General features: G+C 41.0%; 1 protein-coding gene and 1 long non-coding RNA gene across 5 annotated transcripts in view; one reads left to right on the forward strand and one right to left on the reverse strand.

Annotated features, from left to right (window-relative positions):
- On the forward strand, positions 1 to 25229 carry LOC121395378. Of its 3 annotated transcripts, none has more exons than XR_005962444.1 (3): positions 1 to 120; positions 7355 to 7445; positions 13211 to 14544. It is a non-coding gene; the product is annotated as an uncharacterized LOC121395378 (long non-coding RNA). The 3 variants fall into 3 exon arrangements; XR_005962445.1 differs by lacking the exon at positions 1 to 120 and adding an exon at positions 25098 to 25229 and having other exon boundaries at positions 7064 to 7445; positions 13211 to 13350; XR_005962443.1 differs by lacking the exon at positions 1 to 120 and adding an exon at positions 8985 to 9104 and having other exon boundaries at positions 7064 to 7445; positions 13211 to 14549.
- The window catches only part of LOC121395372 (nucleolar RNA helicase 2-B-like), an 89808-nt gene that overhangs the window by 18431 nt on the left and 45075 nt on the right, over positions 1 to 26302 (reverse strand). The window lies entirely within an intron of this gene.

Below are 26302 nucleotides of genomic sequence, written 5' to 3' on the forward strand. Positions count from 1 at the left end.
GGGAGGAGGAGCGGAAGAGGAAGCCCGAGGCAGACGAAGTAAGATGTAATGGGAACAGAAGAGGAAGAGAGACAGAGGGAGCAAGCATCAGAGGGTGGGAGACAAATGGAGAACGGAGAGGTAGGAAAGGCAGCACGACCTTAATAGGAGGCGCGAGAGAGCACGCAGCGTGAAGCGGAAGTGAGGCAGACAAAGCAGGAGGAAAGCTGTAGGGAGAGTGCAGCACTGATAGCTGCTGACGCATTAAGCTATAATCGGCGCGTTCCGACGTCAGAACGCGCCGTTTATAAGGATATAATTTACAGTCTGGTCCCATAGGGAAATGACCAGACTGTAGATTATATATATTTAAATGACTTCAGAGCCTGTCTGGTTGCCTCACAAAATAAAAATGGATGCAGTCGTTCTACAGCTGCTGCACTAAGCATGGCCTCACTGACAGCTGTAATCAGTGTGAGAGTCCTTTAACCACGGTATAACAGGATTTTTTGATACTCACCCTTAAATCTGTTCTCTGTAGTCGATAGGGGGACACAGGGTCTAACGGGGTTAAGCTCCACCCTCTAGGAGGCAGGACACTTAGTTTGTACCAAAGAGACTGCTGAAAAAAGGGATTAATGTAACTTTAAAAATTTACAGAACTGATAATTCAGGAAAACCTTTCCTATGGACCAAAAAATTGTCAACTTCGCTCAGGGTCGGGAAGCCCTGTGTTCCCCTATCGACTACAGAGAAACAGATTTAACGGTGAGTGTCAAAAAATCCCGTTTTCTCTGTCGTCTCAGGGGGACACAGGGACTCATGGGGACTTAACAAAGCAGTCCCAGAACAGCAGGGCGGGAGCGAATTGGAATTCAGACACGTTACTGCATCACAGAGTGCAGTACCTTACAGCCAAAAGAGGCCTCAGCAGAGAAAAACACGTAGAGGCAGTAGAATTTTGTAAATGTATGCGCCAGGTGGCTGCTCTGCAGATCTGATCCAAAGAAACAGATTTACACCATGCCCAGGATGATCCCACGGACCTTGTGGAATGTGCTCTAACCTTCTCTGGTGGCAACTTTCCCTTGGATAGGTAGGCTTGACAGATTGTCTCTTTGATCCACTGTGCAATGGACGTCTTAGATGCTGCCATGCCTCATCGTGGTCCAGTAGGCACCATAAATAGAGCTTGAGACCGTCAAAATGATTTTCTAGGTACCAGCTAAGTGCCCTAACCACATCCAGCTTGTGTAGTCGCCATTCCTTCTCGTTTTGGGGTCCGGACAAAGGGATGGTACCACAATCTTCTGGTTAATGTGGAATGATGATACGACCTTTGGATGGAAGGATGGTATTGTGCGTAGTACTGCCTTGTCCTTGTGGAAGACCAGAAGAGGGGTCACATGATAGGGCACTGAGCTCTGATACTCTTATGCCCGATGAAATTGCCATGAGGAATACCACCTTCCAGGTGAGCCATGTTTCAGAGGCTACCCCCAGAGGCTCAAAGGGGGGGGTCTAATAGGGATTATTGGACAAGGTTGAGATCTCACCCAGGAATTGGAGTTCGGAAGGGTGGAACAATGCGTGCTACTCCCTGTAAGAAGGTGCGGATGGAGTTGTCCATTGCCAGGTGTGATTGAAATTCAACTGAAAGAGCTCACACTTGTACTTTCAGGGAACTCAACTTAAGGCCCAACTGCAATCCTTTCTGAAGGAAGGACAAAATTCTTGGTATGTTGCATTCCAGAAACGTTGTGCCTGCGTCCTTGCACAAGTTACAATAGCTCCGCCAGACTCTGTGGTAAGCTCTGGATCATGTAGGTTTACGAGGCTTAAGCATTGTAGTAATGACCTCTTTAGCTATGCCCTGTCGTCTCCAAATGGCTGCTTCAACAACCATCCCGTCAAAGCAAAGAGTCCCGGGTTGTGGTGAACTATGGGACCCTGCTGCAGAAGATCTCTTCTGGGTGTGAGGCGAATTGGCTGAGCAATGGCCATCTCTAAAAGATCCGAAAACCAGGTTCTCCGGGGCCAATATGGTGCTATCACGATTACTGTGAGTTGTGACCATCTGACTTTCTTTAATACCTGAGGTAACATAAGAAGTTGAGGGAAGACATAGGCTAGGTTGACTAGCCAACATTGGGTCATGGCATCTACTCCCATTGCCATCGGATCCTGATAACGAGCAAAGAAGTTGGTCACCTTGCGGTTCGTTCTGGATGCCATTAGATTGATTTGGGGTTGGCCCGATACGATCCTCAACACTGCTGCAAACTGCTCTCCTGAGCTGCGATGTAACCACCGACTTGGCTTGAAGATCCGAGCTAGTCTTACGCCCGAAGCTCTAGTATGTTTATTGATAACTTGGACTCCGTGGGGGACCAATTGGTTGGTATACGGATACCCCGTCAGCTGGAGGCTGGTTTGTCACCTGGGGACTTGTTGCTTTTCCACAATGGGCAACCCTTGTCACTTGTCTTTGAACGAAAGTGGGAACGCTGGGGAGAATTATATTGTCTTGTAAAGCGTCCACCTTGGGGACGAAAAACTTTCCTCGTCTTGTCGAAGTCGTGGATCTACTTTTGTTTTGAGGAAGAAATGTGCTCTTTCCCCCTGTAGCTTGCAAGATTATCTTTTCTAGCTCCTCGCCAAACAGACATTGCACCTTGAAGGGTAGTAAGGTTAGGGATTTTTTGGAACTGAGATTGTCTGTCCAGTTCTTTAGCTATAGTGTTCTGTGGGCTGCCACCAAAAGGACTGACGTGCGGGCAGTGATCTGCGCAGTGTCTAGAGTGGCATCACACAAGTATGCTGATGCTTCCGCAATGGACAGATGACATGAGATCTGCTCTGGGTACTCCTTCTTATATATGCTTGATCAGGCATTCAGACCATCTGGCTACCCAGGCCGAGGCTAATGCTGGACGAAGGGTTGATCCAGTAGATTGAGTATGTTGCTCTCAGAAAACCATCAAGTTGTCAGTCACTTGGGTCCTTGAAGGCTGCGGCATCTGTGACCCGCAGGGCTGTGGATTTAGACAGTCTGGACACTGGAGCATCGATTGTAGGAGGTCTCGACCATTTGTTCACTAAGTCTTTGAGGAAAGGATAGGACTTTGAAAATCTTTGCGTGGCCTGAAACTTTCGTTCAGGGTAACTCCACACCGCTTGTATGATGTTGAGCCATTGTTCATGTGAGGGAAAGCATACGGAGGACTTGTGTTGTCATTTGAACAGGCTTGTAGATGAAGACTGTTGCTCCGCAGTTTGCATGATCTTTAGTACCCCCGTCACTCCCTTGATAATATTGTCGATGTCATGTTGGACATCTCTGACCTTAGAATCATTTTCATGTTCCTCTTGTGCTCCTGAAGAATAGTCTGATGGGGGAAGTTCACCCTCATAGTGAGATTCTTCCCCTCCCACTGAAGAGACATCAGAGGGGTTATGACCGTCGGTGTCACCCTTGGGGCTGGCTGGTCTCTTGCGCTTCCCGCTGGACCTTTGGCCTAACTTGGCTAAGGCTCGGCCTAAATTGTCTGCAATGGAAGGGAGGCTCTGTAGTGAAGCTAGTGCTTGTGAGAGCTGGATTGCCCATAGGGGAGCTGGTGGTTCTGTGGAGGTGCCCGCTACTGCATCCTGATCGGTGCTGTCTTGAGGGGAGTTCCTCGAAGGAAGCGTCATGGGAGGGGTAGCCCCTGGAGAGGGTGTAAGCCCCTGCCCCTTAGAACAAGATCTGCAGATAGGCTCTCCCTAGCCCCCTGGAATTTTAGAATGGCAAACTTTGCAAGAAAAATAAGTTACTTGCACTGCTGCTGCGGGTGCTCCTTCCCCCCTGCTCTGGGGAAAAGTCCCCCTAACTTTTACCTTCTGCCATGCTACTACCCTGCTGCAGTGTCTTAGGAACCTGATGAGGGATTATGTGGGCCCGGATGTATAATGCAGATGAGGTTGCCTGTTCCCTCAATGCCTGTATTCGTGGAGCAGGTTGTGGCTGAAAGGCTTTATTATCTCTTCACTAGCTCAGAGAAATGAAGCGAGAGAGGGCTGTGCTGCCTGAAATTCCCCCGTGCTGAGTTCCACTGCGGCGTGGTGAAGGAAATTGGCGCCTGTGACATGAGCGCAACCTCTAGATTTGTGCCAGAGGATGCGTTCCATTGAATGCACAGAGGGTTTAAGTCGCTTCAGGGAGCTCCTGCCTTCCCACCCAAGTGCGCCTATGATGCTTCTGGCAGCAGTGGGACCATCTGCCACCCCTATGGTCGGGGGGCAGGAATTGTCCCTCGAAGGGGGTCCTTACTCTGAAGGGTACAGGTATTCCTAGCCCTGGAGTACCCCATCTTCTGTCTTCAATCTTCTTGTCTCAGGGGCACAAGGTGTGTCCCTCCTTAGTAAGCAGGACACTTCAAAACTGAGGGATTATGGTACTGTGGGGTTAAGCTGGAGTCACGGACACGCCCCCTTCCAAATCAGTTATAAGTGTCTTGCCTCCTAGACGGTGGAGCTTAACCCCAAGAGTCCCTGTGTCCCCCTGAGACGACAGAGAAATAGAAACACTGGGAGCTGCTCCTGCCACAGCTGAGAATCTACAGGTTGCTGTTCCCTCTTAGACGGCCCCTCTTCGCTCATATGGTCCATCATATCTCTCTTCTCAAGTATAACAACCCCAACTTGGCTAGTCTTTCTTTTTAAAGTAGACTTTCCATAATCCGTACTGGCTTAGTTGGCCTTCTTCAGACTGTTTAATTCAATAAAATCCCATTTGAGACCAAAACTTCACAGCATATTCAAGCTTTACAAGTACTAAAGTGGAAGAACAACTCTCTCCTCCATGAATTTATAACCTTTTAATACTGCCTCAAAACCTTGTCTGCCCTAGCAGCTGCTGACTCGCATTGCTTTCTACAGTCAAGTCTGATAGGTACACCCAGGTCCTTCTCCATTATTGATTTGCCTAATGCAGCACAATTAAGCCATATTTTTTACATACCAGATGCCTTACCTTACATTTATCTAATCTGCAATTTAGCTGCTAAAGATTGCCAGTTTACCCTGCTGCAAGGATGTCGCATTCTGGATTTGAATTTAACCGGGTGCTTAGTTTTGTGTTATTTCCAAACACGATACATTTCTCTGAATGCCCTCCCTAAGTCATTAAAGGGCATGCAAAAAAATAAAAGCCCATTTTACTTTCTTTAATGAAAAAGAAACCTATCTCCAATATACTTTTAATTTAAAAAAAAGTGTGCCGTTTTTAAAAGGAACCTGACTGTATGCAGTGAAATTCTCCCTTTATTTACTGCTGTGGATAGGAATTGTCAGACCGCCTTTCTGTTATTCAGAGCTTTCTGGATAATGGATCCTGGTACTGACCAAAGTTTGCTTCAAATCATCACAAAATGTATTCTACCAGTATACTATGTAAAAAAAATCATAATATTATATACCAGAAATATAACTATAAAATACACAATATTTAAATAGTACGTATTCGGAGCTCAGAATGTCCCAGCAGTGGAAAAGCTGAGCCTAGTCCTGAGTGTAGTCATAGCAATACAGAGGTAGACTGTACAGTCACTAGTATCCCAGCAGTACAGATATAAACATCATATTATTATACCCTACAGTAAAATCATTTTAGAACTCACTTAAACATTAGGTTATGGCATGTTTTGCTAAAAATATAATGAACCACTATATCTGCTATGTCCCCACAGCATTCATAGAGAGGAGTTCTTATAGTTCTGCCCAATTGTGCAGCATCATCAAAGGACAGAGCTGTCAACACCCCGTCCCCCATTTTACTGGTAGTTACTAGATTTTGGACACCATCCCTCGTCACTCTTAAGCATTCCCCTGATTTCAGACAATTAGCAGCCGAAAATCCAATGTGCATGCGCGAACAGTTCAGTGACGTCAGTTGGAGCGACTGCAACACAGGATTACGCTCTCATCTCAGGGGGACACAGGCACTGGAGGGTTAACTTAACCTTCCGGGAGGCTAGGACACTAAAAACAAGAACTTTGACAGCCCTCCCAGGGGGCCAGCCTGGGGGCAGGCACACTGAACCTTTCCTTTTCCGACGTCGTCCGTAATTGCCTCACAAGGAAATTTTGGGCGACCTTGTAAAATGAAGCGATCCGTGTACCTGCCCCCAGGTGATTTATATTTTAGCTGGCGGAAGGCAGATCGGGGGAGATTAGTCGCCAATAGCTTTCTCAAAAAGCAATCCTATTGGCGAAACACGTGTCAGGGCAAACCTGACTCCTTGGAGAGTGATCGGATATTGCTAAAGCAATTTTTTTAGCGCACAACCTTTCTTCTACTTTCTCTAAATTCTATTTTCCATTCCAATGACTGGGGGGTTTGCGGTTTATAGTATATTTTAGCCGCTAAAATAGGAAAGATTTAAAATTTAAGACCGCAGCCCTCCAGTTTCTGCCTTTCTCCCGCTTTGTGGTGCTCCCACGGACTAGGAAAAAATTGAATTAGGTTCTATGGGAGCAACTCTACCTGCTATTTATTTCTAATTTCGTGGTCAAATATATGAACTCAATTTTAAATCAATTATATTAACTTATTGGCATGGGTCACTTTATTAATTTATGAATTTCATGGGATAAGAAATGGAGTTGGATTAATACTAACACCTGGAAGCACTAGCACTTTGGCAAGTTCATCTTAGGTTTAACCAATTATTAATAAGATTATTTACATTAAAGTAATGGCGTCTTGATTGTTGTGGAGCACAGAATTAATTTTGGAATTTAAGAAATTAGGATAGAGTGGATTACAATTGGAGTGAAATAATTAATTGTAGAGTCATTTATTTAAATCAATTAATTTTTTAATAAGAAAAGCACTTGCACTTAATAATTAATCACTTTAATTCATTATAGCCATTAATTGATTGACATGGATGTGAAGGTGTTTTAATTCATTATTAATCGAGTCTTAAAGATAATTCATATAGTTATTGAGAAGTGATAAACCAACAAGTGAAGGTGATAAACGGGTCTTTTGAGATTTCATACAAATATCACTGTCAATTTTCGTTCAAGCGGGGGTGGCAAATTAAAAATATCAAACTATTAAAACAAGGTTCCTTCCTTTCTTCTTCTCTTCGCATGTTTTAATTTAAAAAACATTCCTTGTATGTTTGAAATATTTGAGTCTGTTTATCAAGAGGAATTAGTAGTATTCTGAAGATTAGCCGCATGAAGAAGAGGAGATTTGTCACCTGTTTTTATTTATTTAATATTTTGACTTCTTGCAAATAGGGTGAGGTATTTCTGCTGTCTAAGTACATCAGTTGAAGCACTGACTGTTCTTTAATTTCCATTTATTGTGTTTTTCTCTTTTTAGAACTCAGTATTCATAATGTGGAAGGAGGAAACAACACCAAAGCAATAGAACTGTTCAGTGAAGCCATCAGATTAGATCCCAAGGATTACAGGTATGTTCTGTTTTTCACCCATTGAGCCTACAGATTTATATTGTAGACAACCTCATTTAGATTAGTAGTACTCTGAATCACAAAGGATTAATTTACTTTTGTTGTCTGCATATAAATGATAATAAAGGGCATGCAAAAAGTGAAATGCCCGAAACAGTGTGACAGCTCAATTATGAACGCATTACATGTTTAGCAAGATGTTTTAAAAGGGATGCGTTACCTTCAGATTAACTTTTAGTATGTTATAGAATGACTAATTCTAAGTAACTTTTCAATTGGCTTCTATTATTTCTGTTTTATTGTTTTGAAATGATTTGCCTTCTTCTCACTGTTTACAACTTTCAAATGGAGGTCACTGAATCTCATCTTTCTATTCAAGCCTCTCCTATTCATATTCCAGTCTCTTATGGATATCAGTGCAAAGTTGCTATTATTTCATAATAAAACATGAAAACTAATTGCACATTGTCTCAGGATATCACTCTCTGCATCATACTAAAAGTTTGTTTCAACGTGAGCAACCCCTTAAAGGGGTTGTTCACCTTTAAGATAACTTTTAGTATTATGTAGAGAGTGATATTCGGAGACAGTTTGTTTTCAATTTTTTATTATTGAAGGTTTTTAAGTTATTTAGCTTTTTATTCAACAGTTTCTTCAATTTGCATTTTAAGAAATCTGGTAACTATGGTCCAAATTACCCTAGTAACCATACATTGATTTGAATAAGAGACTGGAATATGAATAGAAGAGGCCTGGATATAAGGATCAGTAATAAAAAGTAGCAATAACAATACATTTGTAGCCTTACAGAGGGAGTAACAGCGACACTCACTTGAAAGCTGCAAAGAGTCAGAAGAAAAAGGCAAATAACTATAAAACTATAAAAAAAATAAATAATGAAAACCAATTGAAAAGTTGCTTAGAACTGGCCGCCGTTCTATAACATAATAAAAGTTACCTTAAAGGAGAAGGAAAGTCTTCTTCCACTTGCGGGTGCCAAATGTTAGGCACCCCACATGATTGTATTGACTTACCTGAAACCCCTGGCCAGTGCTCCTATCAGCAGAAAACTGCACCGGCCCGGGGTTCTTCCAGAGAGCACAATAGATCGATCCTCTTCTGGCTTCTTCAAATTTCCTGGGGCAAGCTCATGCACAGAAGAACGAATAGCCTACTTTTTAGTTGAAGTTCGGCTTTTTGCTCTACTGCACTTGCGCAGCTGCGAAAAGAAAGAAGAAGCCGGAAGAGGATCGCTTTGTGGTGCACGCTGGAAGAACCCCGGGCCGGTGCAGTTTTCTGCTGATAGGAGCACCAGCCCAGGGTTTTAGGTAGAGAACCACCCCTTTTAAGGGAAATATATGCACTTAGTACTTTTGAGGTGCAACTGTCCTACTGCTTGTTTAGGCAGAGCTTTTCTTTTTTTTCAAAACAGTTAGTGAAACTGCCCCCTTAGCAGTTAGATATTTGCATTGTTTGAAATATAAAGTATTGTCTAAAGTCCAGAGCCACCACCAAGACCTGTTTTTATACCATCACTAGTTTGTCCTGTAGAAGGAGTGATTATTGGACTGATACACCCTGGGAAACCAGCAGTAGTGGATAACACAACAAGAGAGAACGGATGTTCAAGCAATATTCATTTCCTGAGATACTATTCAGGTATGGAACCTGTTATCCAGAATGCTTGGGACGTGGAGTTTTCCAAATATAGGATCTTTCCATAGTTTTGATCTCCACACTTTAAGCCTACTAAAAATCATTTAAAAACTCATTAAACCCATGGCTGGGGATGTAATTACTGACCCGGAGGGTATTGCACTGGCCTTTTCTAACTTCTACCAGGCCCTTTACTCCACGCGAGTTGATTACACCCTGCCCCAGCTGACCACCTACCTAGATAGGATCCCCATTCCTGCATTATCCCCAGATCTGAGGCAACAGCTGAATACCCCGATAACGGTAGAGGAGATATCTCTGGCTTTAAACTCAATGTCTGCTAATAAGTCACCGGGGCCCGATGGGTATCCAGCAGAATGGTACAAAAAATATGCTGCCGTAATTACACCACATTTACATGAGACGCTTGTGGATGCAATAGAACGCAGAACACTACCTAAGTCTTGCCAGGAAGCGACCATTGTTGTTATCCCTAAGGAAGGGAAGGACCCCCTCTCCCCAGGGTCGTATAGACCCATTTCTTTACTAAATGTGGATGCTAAGATTATGGCGAAGGTACTGGCTAATAGATTAAAGCAGGTGGTAACGGAAATAATTCATCCAGATCAGTCAGGGTTCATGCCAGAGAGGTCCACTGACATTAACATCAGAAGGCTCTATACCAACATCTTAGCTGTGCATAGAGAAATAGGGAGTAGAGTGGTAGTCTCTCTAGATGCTGCAAAGGCCTTTGACTCTGTGGAGTGGGGGTACCTATGGGGGGTTATGCAGAGGTTTGGTCTAGGGGATCGCTTTATTGCTTGGGTGCAGCTCCTATATAAGAACCCTCAGGCACGGATTAGCGTCAATGGAGTGTTTTTCTCCGGAATTCCGGCTGAGCCGGGGTACCCGCCAGGGATGCCCCCTCTCACCGCTCCTTTTCGCCCTGGCCATAGAGCCCTTGGCGATCCTTATACGCTCAGCTCCTTCTATCCGGGGTATGTATTTGGGGCCGGATGAGGAACGAATATCCCTATATGCTGATGATGTCCTGTTATACCTAAATGATCCTGGCCCCTCCCTTCAGGCAGTTCTTGGAATTACCACAGAATTGGCCGATATTCAGGTTTATGCATTAACTGGGACAAGTCGAAGTGTCTTCCCAGTAGATGACGGTTTAGAGCCTTTGGATTACCCCCCCTCGCCATTGAAATGGGTTACCTCCTTTCGATACTTAGGTGTTATAATTGAACTAGATACCTCCAAATACAGAGAACTCAATCTGACCCCAATAACGGATACTATGTCGCTTCAGCTTAAGCAGTGGGAAAATTTGCCTCTTACCCTATGGGGCAGAATCAACCTACTGAAAATGATCTTCCTACCCAAATATTTGTACATCCTCCATAATTCCCCTGTATATATTCCCAAATCAGTTTTCCAGCGTGTAGAGCAAATACAGTCCTCGTTTATATGGGCAAAGAAATCCCCCCGGTTCTCTAAACTTAAATTGAAAGCCCCACTCAGCGAAGGGGGACTAGGCTTCCCAGACCTCTTCTGTTACTATCTGGCCTCGCAACTGTTTTATATAACCTGGTGGCTGGTACCAGACCCATACAACCCCAACCTTAAATTGCAAACTACTTTGGCTGGCTCGGTTGATTCCTTGAAGTCTTTACTGTATCGGAAGCTATCAGATTTACCAGTAAAACATCCGGTCCTTACTACTCCCCATAGAGCATGGACGATGGCCAGGTGCACTCTTCGCCTTTCTACTCCGCTGCTTACCGAGGATCTCCCACTGTGGGGCAACTCACACTTGCCCCACTTTGGGCCACTCCTCACTTACATGAGATGGCAGAGAGCTGGGATTATGACGCTGGGGATGCGGCGCCAGATGGGGTACTCCTCACTAGGGATCAAATGATCCAGGCACACCCGGGGGCACAGATTAGTCATATGGGCTATTTGCAATTTCGACACGCCTTTGTGGCACAATTTACATCAAGTAGGTTGGAGTTAGCTTTGCCTCCTGTGTTGGAAATACTGAAGTCCCCATCTCAGAAAAAATTGGTAACCAAACTGTATAGTATTTTGCTCTCTACTTTTCCCTCACCGTTTGCCAGGGCATTCACACAGTGGCGGACTGTAATTCCTGATCTCACACAGGAGGAGTGGGATGAATCCACCTCTACAGTATATCAATATCTCATTGCCACTAGGGACAGGCTGATTCAGTTTAAAATAATACATCAGCTCCACATTACACCTTTGAGGCTGAGTCGTATGGGTGATATGAGCAAGGCGTGCTGTCCCAAATGTCAACAGAGGGAGGTGGGATACTTTCATATGATATGGGAGTGCCCTAAGGTGCATAGATTCTGGAGCAGAGTGATGACCCATATACAGGACAAAACGACTTTCCCCAAAATAATGTCACCGCAGGTATGTGTTCTTGGAGTGGTTGATGAGGTGACCCCCTTGAGAGCACAGAGAGATCTCTGGCGTAGCCTACTATATTATGCTAGGAAAGCGCTCCTTATGAAATGGATGGACTCAAAAGTACCCACCTTGCAGTTTTGGTTGGACCTTATTAATAAAAATCTTCCACTGATTCAGATGACGTATCTAGCCAGAGGGTGCCCGCTAAATATGAGAAAACCTGGAGAATTGGACTGAGGCCAATTCTTAGAGTATGGGGCTTCTATAGTGCTACCCGAGCTCGTGCCTAGAGATGTTACTTAAGTGCACCTGATATTACAATGTCTCTATGCATGTTGTACTCTGTGCTTCTTGAATATGCTATGCATTATGTACTGAGATGAGGTCTACTATTTCTTTGTGTCATTCTTCTGTATTTTGTGGACTGTGTGGAATGTACCTGATACCCCCCCCCTTTTTCTCTTCTGTACCCCCCACTTTGAAAACAAAATAAACACTGTTAATAAAAAAAAAAAACTCATTAAACCCAAACGTGATTGTTTTGCTTCCAATTATGATTAATTATATATTATTTGAGATAATGTACAAGGTACTATCTGATTATTTCAGAGATAAAGGACATTGGTTTTGAAAGTGTGAATTATTTGATTAATATGGAGTCTATGGGTGATGCTTTCCCTTAATTTGGAGCTTTCTGGATAATGGGTTACCAGATAATGGATCCCATACCTGTATTAGAATCCTTCTGCCTGGCTGAACCAAATCCTAATTTGCATATGCAAATTAGGGGCAGTGAGGGAAATTGACTTTTTGTCATAAAGCAAGAAAGTAAAAAATGGTTTCCCCTTCCCACCCCTAATTTGCATATGGATTTGGTTCGGTATTTGGCCGAATCTTTCGCGAAGGATTCAGGGGTTCGGTCGAATCCAAAATAGAGGATTTGGTGCATCCCTAACTTTTAGTATGATATAAACAGTTATATTCAATTTTGCTATTGGTTTTCATTTATTATTATTTGTTTTTGTTATTTAGCTTTTTATTAAGCAACTTTCTAGTTTGCAATATGGTTGCTAGGGTCCAAATTACCCTAGCAACCATGCACTGATTTGAATAAGAGACTGGAATATGAATAGGAGAGACCCTGATTAATAATAAAAAGTACCAGTAACAATAAATGTGTAGCCTCACACAGCATTTGTTTTTAGATAGTGTCAGTGACCCCCTTTTGAAAGCTAAAAAGAGTAAGAATAGGCAAATAATTCAAAACCCATAAAGAAGAAAAAATAAAGGCCAATTGAAAAGGTGTTTAGAATTAGCCATTCTATAATATAATAATATAACTAGAAGGTAAACCACCCCTTTAAGGCAGAATAAATAGAAAATAAACAGCTCCCATTGACATTGTCATGTGCAGGTAAATGATCTGCATATATTTATTTGTTAATATTTCCTCTGTAGGCTGAGCTGCATCAGTTAAGCTTTCAAAGCATCTCCTAGATATGCTGTACTGACTAGCATGAATCCACTGTCTGTTTTGGATAGTGATCTCGTTATGAAGGCAATCATCCTCCTACCCCCAGCACATTAGAGCTTTTGCCATGACCAAGAAAAACAGCATTTTAATGTATTAATGTTGACTTTGTGATTTTTTTTTTTCCCTTTGACAGATATTTTGGGAACCATTCATACTGCTATGAGCTGTTAAAGTTTTATCCTAAGGCATTCATTGACACTGAAGTTTCCATCCAACTATTCAGATTGCCCTAAAGGCTATTTCAGAAAAGGAAGAGCTTCGCGAGGCTGCAGAGTAAGAAACCCCTTTCTCTATCTTTATCAATTCTGCTTTCACGGTAGCACAAGTAGGTCACTAAGGGAGTCAAAAAGGACTTTTGATTGTTGTACGGTCCTCCCAAGAAAACATCTTTAGTATCTTTATTATCAGAGCTGTGTGACAAGGGGATACCTAAATGTCTACATTGATGCAATTTGTATTCGGTACGTAAACATGGCAGTTTAGTTTTTTGACACATTTCTCTATGAAGGATAAATAGGGCAGAAATTGCAATGGATGACTTTGTCCCTGCACACTCTTTAACAAAGGGAAAATAAAAACACCCTTGCAAAAACGAATATTGTCAGTGTAGATCTGTGTTCCGCTTAATCCAAATTATTATGGTTAGGTGCATCTCTGTTTCTCGGGCATAAAAACTTTTCTCAAGGTGCATTTTAAGTTGTAAGGAGAGAGAAAGATCTGGTGGTTCAAATGTTGAATATATTTGGCTGATCTTGAGCATTGGTTTTATATGCCTTTCTTCAATTTAAAGAAAATGTCACTGCACAGATCTGGGATTTATAGGTGGTCAAATATGGCACAGCCAGGAATCTGCAGGATAATGTGTATTCTGGCCATCCACAAGAATGGACACTTTCTATGAAGACCTGAGCTCATAGCCTTGTTGGTATTTTGTGACAAATGCAGGCAATTCTTTATTTCTACGTTTAACTTCTTACTAAGGTTTTTATTCAGGCCAACAACACAAAACATAATCTTCAAGGAACATGTGGTTTTACTAACTCAGTTGTATGTAGTCATTGGGTGATCTGCCCCTCTAGTTTTCTGGTTGTTTAGCTGGCTGACAAAAGTCTGATGATCCCTAGATGAACTTCTAGTTACAATTTATCTAGTCTCTAGTCCTTGTAGAATGGGCACTTTTGTCTATTACCTAATTGAAGTAATTACCATGTATTCAACCCTCAATAAAATAAACAGTAATAGATTTCTTAAGTACAGTGATTTACTCCAGAACCAACATTGACCTTTAGAGAGGTGGGTTATTTATGTTGTGATAAAAAGGGGAAAGACTATTCTACACTAACATTATGTTGATTGTGCCATTGATTGCTCCTTTCTTTACTGCAGTATACGAGAGGGGTAGCCTGGGGGTCTATTAGAGCAGTGACCCCCCCCCCCCCCCAAACAGTGGCTCATGAGCAACATGTTGCTCACCAACCCCTTGGATGTTGCTCCCAGTGGCCTCAAAGCAGGTGCTTATTTTTGAATTCCAGGCTTGGACGCAAGTTTTGGTTGTATAAGAAAACAGGTGCACCTCCAAAAAGAGCCTCCTATAGGCTGCCAGTGCACATAGGGACTATCGAATGGCCAATCGCAGCCTTAATTGACTTCTCCTGGAAATATTTTCATGCTTGTGTTGCTCCCCAACTCTTTTTACATTTAAATGTGGCTCACAGGTAAAAAAAGTTTGGGACACCTGTATTAGAGGCCTAATTTTGCATATTTGGAATCATTGTTGCACTTGGAAGCCCTCTTACCGCAGTATATTCAGGGTAACAGCTGCGGTTCCTTTCTTCAGGTTTAGTATCTTTGGCAGCTCAGTTAGTATTTAATCCTTAATTGGAAAAACGTGGTTGTTGCTGGTTACTTGACCTGCAGCAAATGTCGGTCAATAATTACATTGCCACAATATTGATCTGGTGATAAGAGGGTAATGTAATCTCAGCTATAAAGTTTGCTTAAAGTCTAGCCTTTAGCAACCAGTTGGTTTAATAGCTTTAGAACAGCAGGCCAGAAGATACAGTATGGGATCTGTTATCCAACTCCAGAAAGCACCGAATTACGAAAAGGCCTCCTTCCATAGACTCTATTTTATTGGAATAAAACAGTACCTTGTATTTGATCCTAGCAAAGATATCATTAACCCTTACTGGAAGCAAAACCAGCCTATTGGGTTTATTTGATGTTTACATGATTTTCTAGTAGACTTAAGGTATGAAGATCCAAATTACAGAAGAATCCGTTATCCAAGGTCCCGAGAATTCTGGATAACAGGTCCCATACCTATACTAGCTGCTAATATCATACGTGTATATATCCAAGTTTAAGGAGAAGAATGTTGTTTTTTGCCATGCCATAATAATTTATTCTATTCTGGCTGAAATAACTGTGAGTGTAACCAGACTATTAAAAATGAGTAGTATATTTCTGTGCTCCCATCCTGCTCACATGCTTGATATTTTGTACCATATTGAACAAGGGGTGTAAATTGGTAAAACAAAGAACACGCTAATGGGTTATGACAATTCCACAACTTGTACTGAGTAAAGAGCATAACTCCATCTCTCGAAGGCTTAAGCGCATAGGCATTTTTCACAGTTAACTATGAAATGCTCTAAAACTGATAAATAATACGTGTGATTTCAGCAAAGTGAACTAAAGGTTAGATTTGAGCTGATCTCTTTATGTTGCTTTGCCACCTGTGAGGCATGTGTTACCTAATGCATCTGAGCCGAACACACACTGACAGCTCTGTCTCCCCTTTACGTGCAAATTATTGACAAATTGCTGTTACTGCCTGTGACATAAATAGCAGGGGGTAGAAAAGTGGGCAGAGGCGTTATCTGCGAGATTCTGTGCAGGGCAGTGCTGCCCATTGCGTATTTTGGAAGGCAGAACCTTCTGTAAGATTTTTATGTCTTAGACAAATTGGACCTAAATAACACAAATACTGTCAATGCATTTCTTCACTCCCAGTCTCACCACTGGTTGAATTAGCACATGTTTATACATTTGAGCAGTAACGCCACGCCAAGGCTTCAACCCTGTTACTGGCACGCCGGTGTAACGCCTCACACAAGACATGACAAACGTGACAAACAAAGACAACAAACGAGGTTTTAACTGCACGTGTCTATGACGTCCCACCCTTTGCTCATTTGGCTAAAACTAAACTTAAACCAGGACAAGGTAAAAAAAAACCCCATCTTACTTCAGACAGGGAAAAAACCCTTGACCTGGATTTCTACAGAACTATCAGAACTATATATAAAACTAACAGGGTATAGGATCTATAGACATGATGTGCAGGAAGACGAAGCAGTCTGTGATCTTACCATCTGCTTGCCTTTCTCGTTACACCCTTATCCTTTCATATTCATATTCACGCACCATTAGCTCACATGTATATACCCACCTTAGGGTAAGGTCACACTGGGAGATTCGGGGAGATTTAGTTGCCCAGCAATTTATCGCTTCTCCTTTTTGGGTGACTAATCTCCCCGAACTGCTTCCCCCTGCCTTCGCCTGCTAGGATAAAAAGAACGCCTGCAGCATGGCACTCGTGGCGCTTCGTTTTCCGAAGACGCCCAAAAGTTGCCTCACAAGGAAACTTCGGGCGACTTTGGAAAACGAATCGCCGCGAGTGCCATGCCACAGACGTTTTTTCATTCTAGCAGGCGGAAGTCAGGGGGAAGCAGTTCGGGGGAGATTAGTCGCCCCATAGAAGAGGCGATTAGTCGCCGGGTGATAAATCTCCTAGTGTGACCTTACCCTTATACTTACCCACCATGCACCAGATGAGTGACTGCACTTGATGTTGCCAAGGCAGGAAATACAGATGATGACGATTCGGCCTTTGTGCAGTAGGTGGAGCTGATCTTGAATCCACAGATATCCCCACTGTCCTCTGATCTTATGTACCTATGCTAGATGGAACAGCATGTTATTATGACTGGCTGGATCACACACACTCGCATACTCACTTCAGCCAGGAGGAACGTAGGAATGAAAAGCCAGAGATGATATTATTGTCCCCTGCTTTGGCTTTATCTTCCTGGGACCCGAGGAACGACAGCTTTCCCTCATACGGCTTGAAGAGCTTTGCTGCTGCCTGAACGGAGGGAAAAACACAATTTAGTTAATACGATCCAAAATATCTATTATGAGCAAGAGAATAGACCCCTGTATTTGCATTTAAATGTTGTTAGCAGTCTTTGGTTGTAAAAAGAGCAGTAAGTGTTTCAGTTTGCCTTGTAGTTCATATCACTAAACAAAGATTACAATGAAAATATCCTGTCTTTAGAAACGGAAGTGCAATAGAGATACGTTTGCATCTTCCTTGTGTGTATAGATTTTCATAGCTTAAATAAAACTTCAGACATCATTACTTACTTCACTTGGCTGGAGAGGGGGCTCTGCTCCTTGTTCTTCCAGCACCACCCAATCGATGGACTCATAGAATTGGTGGCACCTGATGTCCCCTCGTGCACCGAGCCGTCGCCTCGGATTCTTTGTAAGGAGCTAAAGTTTGAAAGGCAATTATTTTCATACCACGGATTTTAAACTCACTAGAAAAACACACCAATAAAACCACTACAAATGACCCATAGGTTTGCAGGATAGTTATTCACATTGCTGATTGTTGGAATTGAACTGAAAACAGTCATTGAGTTGGGGACAGGCTTTTATTATACATTATAGAACATGGCGCTTTAGAAAGTAACATAAAATTCTTGTAGCTCATTCATGTTGTTGTATACCCCTTTAAGAATGCAAAGGCACTAAAAAAAGGTTTTAAGTAAGACAACGCATAAACACATTTGTGTTACAATACTGTACCTCTATCCCACTGTTGCTACCCACCTTTTCCAGAAGATCTATTAGATCATCATCCAGCCATTGAGGTATTACAAGCTCACCCAAGGTGATTCATTTCAATGAGTCGTGCTCTGTCGTCGCTGTAAAACAGGGCCTCTCCACTGGCCAAGTCACAGATGGTGATCCCAAGAGACCACCAGTCGACCGCTGCATTATATGGCACTCCTTGTAGGATCTTGAACAGAAAGAAAAGTTATTACTTAAGGGCAAACATGCAGGCATATTCACAGATACAATAACAAATCAATCTAAATAAAGTTCAAGTGCTTATTTGTATAACATGTAGGTATATATGTCTTTGATAGACGTAAGCTAGATACAGTCCTTTTGTCCTTGCCATATTCTCCTTTACTATTTATTTTTACTTGGTTTCTACTGTAAATATACTGTAATTCCATGTCTTACCTCCGGGCCCATGTATGCCAGGGTTCCGTGCTCGCCAGTGATGGTATCATCTTTAAAGACATTTTGTACAGCCAGGCCGAAGTCTGAAATCCTAGCATGGCCTTTGTGATCCAACAAGATGTTGAGGGGTTTGATGTCTCTGTAATAAAGAGATTAAAGGAGTTACACTACACACAAGAAGAAGGCAAGGGCGGATGATTTGCAGAGCAACCTGAGTGTGGCCTCTGCTGTAGAATGTTACAGAGATGAAGAAATCTATACTGACCGATGGATGATCCCTGTTTAACTGTTTTTATTGTTTTCAAATTAAACAAGCAGATTTCAAACAAAGATCAAAGAACAAAGCTATACAATAAGGCCACACCTATACAACTTGTTGTGGCTAAATGCACAGAAAGCAAAATAAAATATAGTTTTTAATTGGTGATGCCACCTAAACACTTTACTAGATTACAAACAAGTAAATTAAACCAAAACCAACAAACTAATTACGCTCATTGAATTTATGTAAGGTCATACAAGGAATGACAACTACTATTTATGAACACATCAGATTAACCACTATAAGAAAATTATAACTGTAACAAGTCCAGAATACGTGGTTTAAAAACTAGAATCAATTTGGTCCCAGAATATTGACCAAGTTTCAGTAAATCTTCTTTTAAGATGGGGTTCTGCTGATTTAATCCTTATCGCTTCTTGCCAGCAGAGTGATTTAAAAGGGACTGTATATCTGGTTAAAGAAGGAGTGGATTCAGACAGCCAATTTAAGAACAACAATTTCTTAGTAGTGGCTGTAAACAACAAAACTAGGTTGAGCAATAAATCACTTAGGGTTTGGGTCGCCCCGTTGGACTGAGTCCTGGAGAATCCAGATGTAGTAGTGCAAATTTTGGGTTTAATTTAATATGGAGCTTAAATTTGAGATTCAAAAACTTCTCCAAGGTGAACCATACCCTGTAAACATTAGGACAACTCCAAAAGTAGTGAAATAAGTCTACTTTTTGTTGTTTACATTTCGGACAGAAGGACTGGGAGCCCAAGCTCGATGTCCTTTTTATACAATTTACCATAGCCCAAGTGTACCAATTTAAAGTGTTGTACTCTCCAGTTTTCAGACACCAAATATTTGTTATAATTACTAATGGAATGTGAGAGTTGGGAAGGAGTAATTGCTGTTTGTAAATAACCCGACCACTTTTCTGCCACTTTATTAAGAGGATGTTTGTGCTTATTACCGGAAGACCAAAGTTTTTGAGAAATGAGACCAATGTTCATTAAGTCAGGATTTTCGATTAAAATCAATTAATTGACTTTGCTAACCAGTGTTTCTGAAGAGCAAAAGATTCTTTATTTTGGACTCCAATCAAACCACTTTTGATGAACATGTACTTGGAGTGGTCACCAGGGTTAAGGTTGTTATGACATCTAAACTCAGGCCAGTTTTAATAAGTTGCCGTTAGCAGGATCTACCACATCTTTCATCAGTTGAGGTAAATTATTTCTCTTACAAGAAAGGAAAGAAGGATTGCCAATTTTTGAGTTTCTCCAAAGAGTTTGTAGAGGCATAAAAGGGGTCTGCATATGATTGAAAATTGTGGCTAGAAAACAAAAATTTCCAAGTAAAAAGTGAGTCTCTGAATAGGGGATTCGTTTTAAAAAACATTGGGCACCTCGTTCCATTTCTTATGTTCAATAGCCAAAATGTTTGGGAAGGTGTTATGAAAAATTTCAAGTTTCGGGTTAGTAAATCTTTCTCCTCCAGATATCCACTCTATAAGGTATCTTGTAATGGAAGCTAGGTTGAAGGTCCGGAAATCAGGAACCTTCAACCCCCCCAAGTCTTTAGGACAACGTAACTTTGAAAGAGCAATTTTAGGCTTCTTATTCCCCCAAATAAAGCTGTTCAAAGATGAATCAAGTTTCTTAATATCAGTATGCTTTAATAGAAGTGGCAAGTTAATAAGCGGGTAGATTAGTTTGGGAAAAATTAACATTTTAAAAAAAACAATCTTCCCTTTTAAATTCAGGGGAGCGTTTTTCCATTATGACAAAGGGAAAGCACATTATTAATAGCAGTAGTGAGATTCAAAGCATAGAGTTTCCTCAGATCTGCTGGAATTTTAAGCCCTAAGTAAGTTAAATAGGGTTTAGGATTTTTAAGATTTAGCTTTCTAAGGAGAGAGCCTGAAATGTTTATATTAATATTCATAGTTTCTGATTTATTGGCATTTATTTTGTAGCCCGAAAAGGACCCAAACTCTTGAAGTAGTTTAAAGATTTCTTCCAGTGAGTCATTGGCATTTTGAGTTATCAGTAGCAGGTCATCTGCAAAAGCTAGCGTTTTTAAATGAACTTTATTGATTCTGATGCCATGGAAGGAGTTCAAGTTATTTAACGCTCTGATCAAAGGTTCAAGTGAAAATATTAAAGAGTAACGGGACAGGGGGCATCCCTGTCTTGTTCCTTTGTGAATTTTAAAGGAGGAAGATTTCACTCCGGCTATTACTATCTGGGATTCAGGAGAGGTGTACAAGTATCTGATAAAGATGGAAAAGGGGCCTGTAATCCCAAAAAGATCCAGGCAATTGAAGAGGTGATTCCATATCACGTTATCAAATGCCTTTTCGGCATCAAGACTAACTATAGTGCAAGGGAGATTATGGCTTCTGGCATGGGAAATAGCTGAGAGTACTGCTCTGATATTCTTTTATGCCAGACCTCTTCCTTAAGAAACCATTCTGGGTTTCGGAGATAACTGATGGAAGGTTTAACAAAAGTCTGTCCGCTAGAATCTTGGATAGCAGTTTGATGTCCTGATTTAGTAATGAAATTGGCCTATAAGATGTAGGTAAAGAAAGGTCTTTACCTTCCTTAGGGAGAATTATCAAATTAGACAGTGTACTTGTTGGAGCTTCTTGCCCCTAAGTAAAATATCATTAAAGAGCTCTGTGAGAAAAGGAGAGATTTTAGTAGTTAATAATTTGTAAAATACTGGGGGTAGACCATCTGGCCCACCTGCTTTTTTCTTCTTAAGATTTTTAATAGCATTTGAGACCTCCTCAATTGATATAGGTTTATTTAAATTAGATTGTTGTTGGTGTGAAATCTGTAAGATTTTGAACATTTTTGAAAAATTTACTGCTATTATCGAGACTGTAGTCGGGGAGAAGAATTAAAGCGTTTCATAAAATTCCTTAAATATATTAACTAGTTTTGATGGGCTATTGGTCAGGGAGCCAATTTTGTCCTTCACTTTTATCAATTTAGAATTTCTATTCCAGCTCTTGAAAAGGTTAACCAAAACATTATTTGCTTTGTCACTACAGTTGGCCAATTTTGCTTTTGAGTACCGGGTGAAGAAGGAATCTCTTAAAGTAATCCAAGATTTTAATGAATCAGTTATTGCCTTATACTTTTGGACATTTTCGGGTGAGGGAAAGTTTTTTAGATTCAGATAACAATCACTTTGCTGCTTACTTAACTTCAAAAATTGTCATTTACTTTACGATAGAGACGGATCCTATAGGAGGAAATTTCACCTCTAATGACCGACTTCCAGGTCTCCCACAATAAGGGAAGGTTGTCTTTATGTTGGGCATTTTCAGCAAGAAATAGGTCCCATCTTTCTGAGAGCATTTTAAAAAATTCAGGTTGATCAGCCAACATCACTGGGAAAGACAGGACACAAAATCTTTACTGATGTTAGGGATGGATATTAAGATTGAAACTGGAGCGTGATCAGAGTGATCGATGGAACCTATTTCTGTTTTTATGGTTTTGCTCACTAAGTTATTGGAAATTAGGATGTAATCGATTCTAGTTCCTAAGTTGTACTGAGAGGAAAAATGAGTGAACTCTTTTTCTGTTGGGTGGAGTAATCTCCAAATATCTTGTAGGCTGAATGTATCAGAATTTCACTTATCCATTTAGATTTTTTACCTGGAGTGCTTAGATTTGTGTCAGTTCTATCTAAAAAATGGATATGGGTTTCGTTAAAGTCCCCTCCTAGGATTAGATTGGACTGGGGGAGAGCAGAAATTCTATGATTTAAATCGACAAAATAACTTTCTTTTGAATGATTTGGCGGCATATATGGAGACCAAATGCCATTTTCTGTCATCAATCAAAACCTCAGTATACACAATCTGCCATACTCATCTTTATGCACTGACAAAATTTGGGCATTTAATTTATGATGAAATAATATAGCCACCCCTCCTTTCTTTTTAATAGCTGGGGAGAAAGTCATCTCGCCAACCCAATCTCTATGCATGGTATCATTGTCTTCATCATTTAGATGCGTCTCCTGGAGGAGAGCTATGTCGGCAATTTAATCTTTTAAGGTGTTTGAAGGACTTTTCTCCTTTTTATATAGTGGTTCAAACCATTGATGTTCCAAGAAATTATATTTAGTGAAATTTTGTTACTTAATTAACAAGGGCATATAGGAGCATGTTTGCAGGAACTTTAAAGGCAATTTTAAAGGTAACCTTCACTGAGCGTGTAAAAATACATGTAGTAGTAGGAACAATATTAAGTATACATTTCTTGACATAAAACCGAACATAAACCCATGATTAAATACCAAACTTCACAAAGCAAATCAAGAAACTAAACTAACAGCAGAAGGACCTCCTTTTTTTCCCTAGTAATAGAGGTCGTTTAACCCTCTACCAAAGAGGAGTTATCAGATTGAAGAGCACCTCCAGCCAACATATCATTCCTCTTGGCTATTAAGAGTCAAACACCATGTCATCTTCGCTAGAAAGAGGTGGAGCAATTTTTGTTGATGACAAAGGTGATCTGGATCTTGACCTTGCTCTTTGAGTATCACCCAGGTCTTGTCTAGGTTCTTTTGAAGAACTTTGAGTTTGTTGGAAAGTTAATTATAAAGAGGACAGCAATGATTGGCAAGCTTTGGAAATTCTTTCCTCTTTTGGGCAAGAAAAAGTGAATAATCTTGAAAGATTAGGATTTTTATTCCCTTCTATTTCCAAACCTCTGGATTTTTTTGTAAGCTTGGAGAAGGTAATTTTTGTCAGAATAATCCAGAATTTGGCAATGACCACTCTTGGTCTGGTGAGATGAGCTTCTTTGAAGGGCCGATCCTGTGTATTCTTTCAATTTTCATTCCAGTTTCCAGGGAAACTCCCAACTTTTGCGGTATAATCTTGGAAACAAGCCTTAGCTAGAGAGTCTATTTTTGTGTGATTCCGAGATGCCAACAAATCTTAAGTTGTTTCGACGGGATCTGTTCTCCAAATCATCTACTTTCAGGAACAGTTCTTGCGATCTTTTTTCCAAGAATTCAATTTTCTTTTTGTGCTTTGTTAGTATCGTCATAGACAGAGGAGACAGCAGATTCTAACTCCGAAAACCTCTTGTCATGGCGTCCCAATTGCTGGGAGATTTTACCAACTTTCCAATTGTAATTTGTCTATAGCTTTGTTGATTGACATCTCTATAACAGGATTTATTAGTCTTGCTACCTCATTAGCGATCAGAGAATAGTCCTCGCCAGAATCCCTGTTTTTGTGTAGAGGTTTTTTGGAATTGCCCAGAGACGGAGATTTCAGTGTCTAATTGTTCTAGCATTCTTTTTGTGTGATTTCTCATACGTTCTGCCATTGAATTTTGCTGCCATTTTTCTTTTTTAACCCTGTGTACCTCCTTTACTTTCCTTTTCCTTTATTTGTTTTTTTTTTTTTTTTTATAATTTTAATTTATTTTTTATATTTTTGAATTTTACTTATATAACCTTAATATGTAATCTGAAGTAATAGAGCCTTGGAGAAATAGATACTGAAGCTATTGTTTCAGAAGTTCATCAAATTTTGCCTTCAGCGTAGCAAGTTAAAAAAATGGCTGCCAACAAGGTGAAAGAAAGTATTGCAAAGAACCCAGATGGTGACAATTCGTGTAACTATATTGAAAAGGGTACTCCAGCTGGGGAGAGTTAATCCTGAAGTGGAAGTAGTGAGACACATTAGAATTGAAGCTGGACTCCACTAAAATGAACTATTCAGTCACTAGGAGCCTTAATTAATCACTCCACCGGTCACGTCAAGTTTGACCACAAGATGGCGCCTGGGTCATACTGTATATGGCACTGAGGAGAAAGGTTTACCAGCGCTTCTGGTAATAAACCTTATAGAAGCAGCGTTCCACTTCAATGAGGAAACCCCTGGACCAGATCACAATTACCTCAGCTCATTTAGCTGGTGCCATTACACATTCCACTCAGACCTTATGGGGCCAGCTGCTGCAGCGGGTTACTCTTTCCCTCACAGGATTCTTCACAGAGATTTATTAGAGCGCCCAAGAATTCAGACACCAACTGTGAGTAATTACTTTCACCTCCGACCTCCTACAAGCTTATCGGAAGGTTTGCTGCTTATAAATTGCAGCTTTTACGATGTTGGCTAGTGGAGCTCTACTCCCAAGCCTCCATATACATTGGGCGCCGAACCGGAAGTCCCCGATGGATGATCCCCTTGCTGTGCAGGAACTGCAGCCGCATATCATCTCTGCCAAATAGAAACCTTTTAAACAAAGAAAAAAATGATTAACTCCAGAAAGATTACTCTATAAGATATGTGTTTCCTAAGACTTGACTAACAAATGATCAATGTTATTGTTATTAGCCAAGCTGCCAAACTTTACCCAATTTTTTTTCTATTCCCCCCCCCCCATAGGTTTAATTGGTACAAAAGTATTTCTTGGTGATATTACACAAGTACAATTTACCACATGTGCCACTTACTGGACTCTCTCCCTTTCCAGCCATCCGTTGTCCAATTCGTCTTCAAGGCTTCCCCGTCGCCTCGGATTCTTTTGTAAGGAGCTAAAGTTTGAAAAGGCAATTATTTTCAAACCACGGATTTTAAACTCACTAGAAAAACACACCAATAAAACCACTACAAATGATCCATAGGTTTGCAGGATAGTTATTCACTTTGCTGATTGTTGGAATTGAACTGAAAACAGTCATTGAGTCGGGGACAGGCTTTAATTATACATTATGGGAACATTGCGCTTAGAAAGTAACATAAAATTCCTGTAGCTCATTGATGTTGTTGTATACCCCTTTAAGAATGCAAAGGCGATAAAAAAGGTTTAAGTAAGACAACGCATAAACATATTTGTGTTACAATACTGTACCTCTATCCCACTGTGCTACCCACCTTTTCCAGAGATCTATTAGATCATCATCCAGCCATAGAGGTATTACAAGCTCACCCAAGGTGATCATTTCAATGAGTCTTGCTCTGTCGTCGCTGTAAAACAGGGCCTCTCCACTGGCCAAGTCACAGATGGTGATCCCAAGAGACCACCAGTCGACCGCTGCATTATATGGCACTCCTTGTAGGATCTGAACAGAAAGAAAAGTTATTACTTAAGGGCAAACATGCAGGCATATTCACAGATACAAAAACAAATCAATCTAAATAAAGTTCAAGTGCTTATTTGTATAACATGTAGGTATATATGTCTTTGATAGACGTGAGCTAGATACAGTCCTTTTGTCCTTGCCATATTCTCCTTTACTATTTATTTTTATTGGTTTCTACTGTAAATATACTGTTATTCTATGTCTTACCTCCGGGCCATGTATGCCAGAGTTCCGTGCTCGCCAGTGATGGTATCATCTTTAAAGACATTTTGTACAGCCAGGCCGAAGTCTGAAATCCTAGCATGGCCTTTGTGATCCAACAAGATGTTGAGGGGTTTGATGTCTCTGTAATAAAGAGATTAAAGGAGTTATACTACACACAAGAAGAAGGCAAGGGCGGCTGATTTGCAGAGCAACCTGAGTGTGGCCTCTGCTGTAGAATGTTACAGAGATGAAGAAATCTATACTGACCGATGGATGATCCCCTTGCTGTGCAGGAACTGCAGG

Source organism: Xenopus laevis, chromosome 7L (genome assembly GCF_017654675.1).
Source record: "Xenopus laevis strain J_2021 chromosome 7L, Xenopus_laevis_v10.1, whole genome shotgun sequence".
NCBI classification, from domain to species: Eukaryota; Metazoa; Chordata; class Amphibia; order Anura; family Pipidae; genus Xenopus; species Xenopus laevis.